Consider the following 9,113-nt stretch of genomic DNA (forward strand, 5'->3'; position numbering starts at 1 on the left):
CAGCGCAGCTGTCTTCAGGTCATCCCTCTCACCATCAATCCTGACTGAGCTGCGAGGAAGAGCCAGAGAGCTGGGGAGTGCCGGTGACGTCCGACGGTCCATCCTCTGCTTCTTCCTGTCTCCACCCATGCATGCAGGCTATACGGAAGGATGGAGTCCAGATACAAGGCTGAACTTGAGGTGTAGAGCTGGTGAGAGTTAGAGTTGTGTGATGAAAGAGGCCCAAAATGTGCCTCAGACGGGAGGGAGAAGTTTCACACTTTCCACACCAGAATCCCCGTCATGCTTTTCGAGTTGGGTTGATATTGGATGGAAAACGTTTTTTTCCAATCAGCCAGTAAAAACAGATCGTATAGATTATGTTGCTCCTGATAAAGACCATGTGCTTGAAATCACACAGTTCTCCACTTAGTGTATTTAAATGACATTTCACTTCTAGAAGCTGATCTGACAGCCATTAGCTGAAGAATAACTGGAGCAATTGCGCCAATCATTTCTTTTCTCTCCCACATTAAACATTAGAAAATGTCATTTAAATCAGATTTTGACTGAGGATAACTATGTTTCTTTTAAACTTGAATCTCTCTTGTTTTGTTTAAGAGAGAGGTAAAGAACTAATGGGTCATATAGTGCAAAAGAACAGTTTAAACATGTTAAATTATCATAGAGTGGTCACACATTAGCATTTATGATGAGCAATTTTGTTTGTAATTAATGTAGCAAACAGAAACATACACAGGTCAGCTAAATGAATGGAATGAGTGTGTTTGCCTCATCCGCACTTCACTGAGAATGTGAATATGACAAAGTCAGTTTTCATATCTTTTTAGACAATGTGTGTTATTTTTCTTTTTGAGAATTTTTCTTAAAGGGCATAAGGAACAGATCTGTTAATGACAATCAGAGAAAATGTCAGTGACATGATCTGAGGGATTTAGATGGGCCTGTGTTAAGTGTCCTGCTATGAGAACATTTCAGCAGTAACACTAACTGCACTCAGACAGCTGTAATGCTTTAAAAGAATGTGAACCGCATTGTGATGAAGCAGTACTTCAGAAAGTTTTTTTTTTTTTTTTTCGGGAGTTACATTTTAAGCAAACAGCACCCTGCAAATCTGCTTTGTGTCTTCAACATTAAGATAAGGAAAAAAGGGAATAAACAGCAGCCATGTTGTTCATTTTCTCAGTTGTTTAAAAATGATTATAGTAGATAAATTGTAACCCCCTGACAAACCTTTTCCAGAAAAATCTTTCCATTTCCTCCATTCCAAGTAAGCCTTATACTTTACAGCAGCCCATGAGCAAGGTTGATGTGAAATACACTTATCCGAAGGCATTTGTGCAGCATATGCAGATGTGTAAACATGTGCACACATCCGTGCACCCTTGAACTGTAGTGTTTCATGATGAATCATGTCTATGTCAGTGTATGCCTGTGACAACCACATTGTATTGTAATCACTTGACTACCCTGAACATGCAAAAACGATTTGAGCATCTGAGTATGCAGTAACTGTGAAGTCATGCACAATAACAGTCTCCTTCCACTTGTGTTTTTTCAGAAGTTAGCCCACTAATTACTCAGAAGAGGCTTCCCTTTCCACTCACTTGCTTACTTAAATACCCCATCCTCAAGCAATCACACCTGTGCCAAACAACAAATACATCAAACAGATGTTCATTTCCCTTCTTGAAAGGCATGGGGGCTGTTTGGGAGCTGCTTTGCATTCAAATCTGTCAGCCATTTTGAGGGTTTAATTTGACTAACATGCAGTAATCTAAGTGTGCAGTGTTATTTCACCCATTGTTACTGAGGTTAAAGTGAAACTGAATCCCCAAAAAGGCTTGTGGTAGCAACTCCAAAGTCATGTGTCACTGTCTTAATGGGCACTGTCTTAATCTTATTTTTGTTTCTTTGTATTTGTTTAACTATTCATTCCATTGATAACAATATTGCATAAGATGACTTACATTCTATTCAGTGAAATATAAACATACACATATATATATATACATATATATATATATATATATATATATATATAGTCAGAATTAAATTCTAATAAAGGGACAGCACACATCAAAACCCTAAAGCTATGATTCCACAGATTGCTGGAGATCCTTCATAGAAAGAACAAGTTATGAAGCTTGTTCGGGCTTCATAACTTTACTGTGTTAGTGTGCAAATGTTGTTGAAGGAACATTTTATTTTAAATAATTGAATCTAGACAAGTACCTAGACATCATGACTTTTTCAGAGAAATCAAATCAAAATCTTTCAATAATTTTGTTCATTTTAAGCAAAAGAAAGCTCAGATTCATAATTTTTTTTTACCCAAATTTGAGTCTGAGTGAAAGCGATGTCAGTGTGTCCAGGCCATTCTCATTCCCAACACCTTAAAAAGTTAAATTTTGTCAAAGCCCGTGGCATCTCAAAGATATGCACAAGCTGTACTGTGTTATCAGTGGTATGACGCACCAGGTTACTTCAGACTTGGAGACTTACACTATATGGACACTTGTAAAGGACAAGTGTCCAGCAGCACCAAAGGAAACCCTGTTTGTATCATTGTGCCACCAGCAGCATCTGACAGAACAGCAGTGTTTGCCACACTGGGATAAAAATGTGAGATTCATTCAATGTTTTGGTGCAGATTGAAACATTTAATTAAGTATTAAATGAATTGCTTAGAATTCTGGCAAACATATCCATGATGACATGATAATATCAACTTGCAACTTTGGCGATCCCCATTTTTCATCTATCCATCCTCTTATCTTTGACTGAAGCCTATCCCAGCTGTCATAGGGTGAAAGGCAGGTCACCAGCCTAACACAGACAGACAGACATTCACACTTTTGGGCAAGTCAGAATCACCAGTTAACCTAATGCCACTAACTGCATGTCTTTGGACTGTGGGAGAAAACTGGAGTACCTGGAGAAAACCCACGCAAACTCCACACAGAAGGCCCAGGCGGATTCGAACCCAGACCTTTTAGCAGTGAGGCAACAGTGCTAACCACCATATCACTGCACTGCCCCATTTTACATCTAGATCAAAATTGCTTTTTTTCCATCGACATCCCAAATCTCATCATTTTGTGTCCAGAGTTAATGTTAGCATGCTAACACACTAAGACGATGACTATGGCAAGCATCTTACCTGCTACATATTAGCATGTTGCTGTGTCCAGATATGAATGCTTATACTCACATAGCTGCTAACACTCTTGTTTTATTTATGCCAAATGGATTTACAATAACACGCCAGCTTGTGTATTTTCCCATTGCTAAGGTATTCAGGGGCAGCTGATCACTTAAGCCCCCAAACACAATTAATGAGAGGGGGTCCAATTCCCTTTTCTTTCTCTTTATTTTGAAGATTACCTTCAGGCATTCCCATACGCAAAAAATCTTCCTTAAATAAAACCATATACCTGGTTAGGAATTCCATTAGTCTACTATTATACAAATACTTTTCATTTCAAATTTAGCTACTTCATTCATGAAGTGCATACACTTATGCCCTTTAGGACCAGGTCAGGTCACTAGTTTTGTTAAAAATGTGGATTTCCAGCCAACACAGAGAAGCAAAAGCTAAAGAATTTGTAAAACTGTCTTCCAATGTTAGACTGAACGTGCTTCTGGACACCAATGACCATCCAAGACATGTAATAACAACCAAAACCATCATAATCTAGGCTGCCAAATTAACCTTTTTTTTTTTTTTTTTTAGAAAGTTCCAAAAATATGAATGTTGCCAAGAACATTACATAGGACTACACAGGACTTTAATATTTTAATGGACATGCTACATTAGAGCTTGTTGGTCCAAAGTTTGTATCCAAATAAAAGAAAAAAAAATGTCCCTGCTGGTGATGTTACATCTACATTTGTGTGGTGTGTAAATCACTGAATACATGGTAAGAAGCACCCCCTTGGTGAGCCACTGCAGTGTTTAGAGAGTAATCTACACCATATGTACTTTGGTGCCGCTGGAGCCTCGGGGAGAGAGCGATCAGACTACGGGAGCTGCGAATGTGGATGCTGTCTGATGACATGAACCACAGGGAGTTGGCTCAGAAATGTTAAAGTAAGGTCAGTAACAGTTATTATGCTTAAGCAAATAAACCATTTACTCTGTAATTGTCTCCAGTTTTGTGGCTGTGAGTTATTGTGAAATTGTTGCTTGCCAGGTGCTTGTGCAAAATCTAAATGTCTGACTACATTTTAGAAGTTGGAATTTCAAATGCAGATATGAAACAGGAGAACAATGAACCCAGATGTTCTGGTTCATTACACATTTGCATGCAGGATTTCAATACTGCCACTAGTGGACACTGTTTACTGCTGCTGAACACATTAACAGTTGGAAACAATGTCCAAATTTGCAGCATACTGATGGCACCTTCACCTGAGAGTAATCTTTTCTTTTATCTTTTTTGTTTGTTTGTTTGTTTAATGATTTCCTGAGAGGTCTCACTGACCCCAAGGATGAGCTTCTTTAAAAAAAAAAAAAATTAAATAAAAAAAACAAAGTTATAAAGTGAAGTTATAAAAAAATGTAGTTCACTTGAAAAAACATCAAATGATTAGGTTTTATTGTTTTTTCTATGCAGGGTTCTAATAAAACATAGCTTCAACATGTGTATCTGATATAAAATAAATAACAATCACTGATATAAATATTTGAAGGCTGATGGATGATGGCACCACAGAGGTGTTGAAAAACATAAAACTTTGTTTCATCCAATAAAAGGCTAAAATTAATATTGACATTTTAATGATCTTCATGGTGTGGTGAGAAAGAACCAATTAGTTCCCCTAAAACACCTCACGCTTTTTTGACTTCAGGGCAGCCAACTGTTTTTCTCATTAAGCTCCACAATTTTCTAAACCATCAGTCTGGTTGATTTGCTTCAACACCTTAAAATGAAGAATAAGAAATAATTTCTTGAACAAGGTTCACAGTCTGAATGAGCTTGGTGAGAGAAATGAGAGAATAGTGTTAATATATTCATTAGGTTCTTAAAAACAGAGCACTAATTGATTGACCTGTTGTCTGGATGACAATCTTATTTGAAAAATCTAGGTCTTTGTCAGTGGCTGCTTCTGTTTTGTTGCTATTTCCATGTCTCTTATATATATATATATATATATACTTTGTGTGTGTATATTTGCATTTGACCAGGAGATGGAACCATTGAGTTCTCCACTGAGTCTGTCAGCTGAGCATTTCACCTCACTATCCTGCTATAGTTAAGCTTAATGATAACCCTCCCCCGTTTTGATATTTTCCATAAGCTTAGCACTTCAGGGTTAATAATTTCTGTTTCTTTATGTTGACACTTTGGCCTGTATGAGCAGAGCATCAGACTGGATACTGGTATCAAGAACTGCTTTCAGATCTTTCACAAGCAGTCACTAAACTGGATGATTTCCTGTTTCCTCTGGGAAAACACCACTATGACTTAAAATATCCATTTACCTGTAATGCTTGATAAGTCACAGTGACTAATACAACTAATTTGATTAAGTTACCTTCATCATGTTAAACTGTTTAAGAACCTATATACTAGTGGTTAACAGGAGTTGATGGTTCCCAGATTAATGTAAAAAGGTTGTTTCTCCCATCTTTGGCAGCCCGTGTTATACAGTATTTGATGGAAATGGGTAAAATATGACTTAAATGTCAAATCATGTAAACTGTGTCGCCGCTCAATAATTGCATTATTTCTAAGTTGGCAAGTGGTGTATTTCTTCTTATGAACAATCAAACACAAACAAATTTGTTAGAAAACCTGTTATCACCGAATTAAAACTGAGTAACCTGTGATTTCAGTGGTTGTGGCTGTGGCTCAGGAGATGGAGTGGGTTGTCCACTCACTGGAAGGTCGGTTGTTTGATCCTCAGCTCCTCCAGTCAGCATGTTGAAGTGTCCCTGGGAAAAATACTGTGTGAGTTTGCGCATGATGGGTAAAAAGCATTTAAGGCAATAAAGCACCGTATGAATGTGTGTCTGAATGGGCAAGTGTGGTTTTTAGTCTAAGAGCACTTTGAGCAGAAACGCATATGTCTAAGATGAGTCTCAGTCCATTTACCATTTACAATTTGTCTATTTACATGAACACAGTTATAAAATTTTTCAGTTTTGGATGTATGGGCTGTGCATACCAGCATGTTTACATAATGGCTCCACATGCAGGGCCATTATCAGAGTAACTGTTAAATCTGATTGTGAGATCTCACAAAAATGGAAAAGGCTGAGGGAAGATTGGCGACCAGCTGAAAAATCATTGGGAAGACTGTTGCAGCAGTAATCTCGATGCAGAACAAGCCATCAGAGCCATAGCCACAAAATGACACCACTGACAGTGCTCTAGCTGTAAAAATGCAGAGAGCCAAGTGATTCACGCTTAGCACAAGAGTTTATGTTAGATTTCAGACAATTTATGGAAAATTATCCAAGTTGCAAAAAAAAAAAAAAAAGGCACAAAAGAGTAAGAATAAACTTTGCTCAAGAATGTAAAAAAAAAAAATATATATATATCTTTTGGGAAAAGGCCACCATGACACATTTGTTCAGCTCAAATGGGTTCCAGTGTGCCATAAACCTGACCAGGACAGCCATAGTAAATGTAAAGTTATGGTATGGAGGTGGTAGTGGTGTTCAATAGATGACATTTATAGATGGCGACATAAATGCCTGTGGCTATACCAAAATACCAGATGACTCAGCCTCCAGAAACTCATCAGAAGACGGGGATTACAGCATGATGGTGACCCAAAGCACTTTACAAAATACATATAAACATTTTAAAAGAGGGAACCCTCCCCCACCTGAAAACTGCAAAACATGGCCTTGGGCATTACACTGAACCCTAGATTGCACCCAAAACTGTAACCTGAACAAGTATGCTACCTGACTTGAATCTAATGGAACATGTTTTGGGTATTTCGCAGATAAATGTAGAGTGACACATTCCCTCCAGAAAAGAGCAGCTGAAAAATATTTGAAAAACATCTTTCCTAAAACCTGTGCAACACTGGCATCCACCTTGCCAAAGAGGGCAGAACCCTCATGAAAAATAAAGATGGACATATGAAATATTGGATGAAAATAAAAGATTTAAAAGTGCATTTCCTTTATTGCAACATTGTAAAATTTACCTTACAAGTAACTAAATTGCTCTAACGTAGTACAATTGTGAATCATGTGACCATTAAGTAACGCACAGGAGTGTACTCACTTGTACACTGTATTATAAAACTGGCCAGACATCAGTTTAAACTTAGGTGCAATGCAGTAATTCTCACTTTTGAAGACAAATAGTTAAAATTCAAGCTTGCAGAGTCTGATCTGAGCTCTACCTTGTTGCTGAAAGCATACGATCAATATGCCGATACTGACTTGAGTAAATAACAACTCTACTGATTTGTTGTAGGGGGCTTCTTAATCTTTTTGAACTTCTGGTGTGAAACAGCTGTGTCTTGATATTCTCAGATTGCTTTTTGTTTTTTTTTCTATTTGTTGCTTTTCATGTTAAAGTGCCCTTGGGCAATACACTGAACCCCAGACTGCTCTCAACAATCAGTCAGTACCCCTGCCAATGCAGATAAAATAATCCTGTGTCTGCAGGACACTAAACCTTAATGAATCCTGGTTAAATTATTTTAATAGTGCCTTTACAATATAGCGTGTACAGGAATGTTTTTAAATGATGATCTTATATGTAAACTTCTGACCAGAAGTTCTGGTCAGAAGTTTACATATACTCATCAAGGGCATATCATCATGTTGTGGTAATGTGATGTCAATTTTGAGCTTTTAATGATTTCCTTGAACTGTTCTTTTTCCAGGTTGGAATGATTGTGCAGCATACATCTTTAACGACTTAAAAAACAGCAACAAAAAGAACTGCATGCACAAGTTTGAATTTATTTTGGATTATTTTTAATGCACACAGAGTCAAAAGTATACACAAATAAATTAAATAAATTATAAACCAAATAAATTATATACATACACACCCACTAATATTTGGTTAAATGTCCCTTAGCCATTTGCACCTCACCCAGACACTTTGGGTAGCCATCAACAAGCATAACTCTTGCTGGATATTTGACCACTCTTCTTGGCTCAATTGGTAGAGTTCACATAAATTGGTCGTTTCTGGCACAGACCGAGCTTTATCTATTCCCAAACAAGTGTTGATGTGTGTCTGGGATCAATCTCCTGTTGGAACACCCTGTTGTGTCCAAGTTGCAACCATCTAGCAGTTGACTTGAGGTGAAGTTGAAGAATTTGGAGGTAGTCCTTCTTCTTCATTATTCCATCCACTTGGTGACGCTACCACCACCACCATGCTTGACAGTGTTGGCGCAGTGTTCTTAGGTTTGAAAGCCTCACCTTTCCTCCTCCAAATATATCTCTTGTAATTGTGGCCAAACAGCTCAATCTTTGTCTCGTCTGATCAGAAAACTTTTCTCCAGAAGGCACTTGGCTTTCCATGTGGACAGCTCCAAATTTCATTTGACCTTGAAGTTGTTGATTTTGGAGCAGGGGCTTCTTTCTTGGGTGGCGCCCTCTCAGTCCATGGCGATGTACACTTTGGACAGTTTCCAGCACTTTCCAGTTCATGGAAGGCTTGAGCCTTGGTGGTTCCTGGGTTGTTCCTGAACATGCTAACCAATTTCCTTTCATCTGAGGGTGACAGTTTGGGTCTTCTTCCAGACTTTGGCAAAGTGGTGACACATCTGAATAACTTGTACTTGCATACAGTTGTTTGAACTGATGATCTTGGAGTCTGCAGTTGTTTAAAAAATGGTTCCAAGAGACCTTCCCAACTTGAGTAATCTACAATTCTCCTTGTTAGATCTTCACTGAGTTCCTTGGTAGTTCCCATTGTTCTGAGTATTGGTCAATCCAATGAGTGCTGTCAGACAAATCCTTTTTATGCTGGCAAAGAAAAACTACCAGCGTGTTTCTCTTTGCCAGCATAAAACCTTCAGCACCACTTATTGAAAGATTTGAGTGTGTATGTATATATTTGAGCTTGTATGTATTCTTTTGACCCTGTGTGGATTAGAGAAAATCCAAAATAAATTCAAAC

Source organism: Archocentrus centrarchus, chromosome 9 (assembly GCF_007364275.1).
Source record: "Archocentrus centrarchus isolate MPI-CPG fArcCen1 chromosome 9, fArcCen1, whole genome shotgun sequence".
Taxonomy (NCBI): Eukaryota; Metazoa; Chordata; class Actinopteri; order Cichliformes; family Cichlidae; genus Archocentrus; species Archocentrus centrarchus.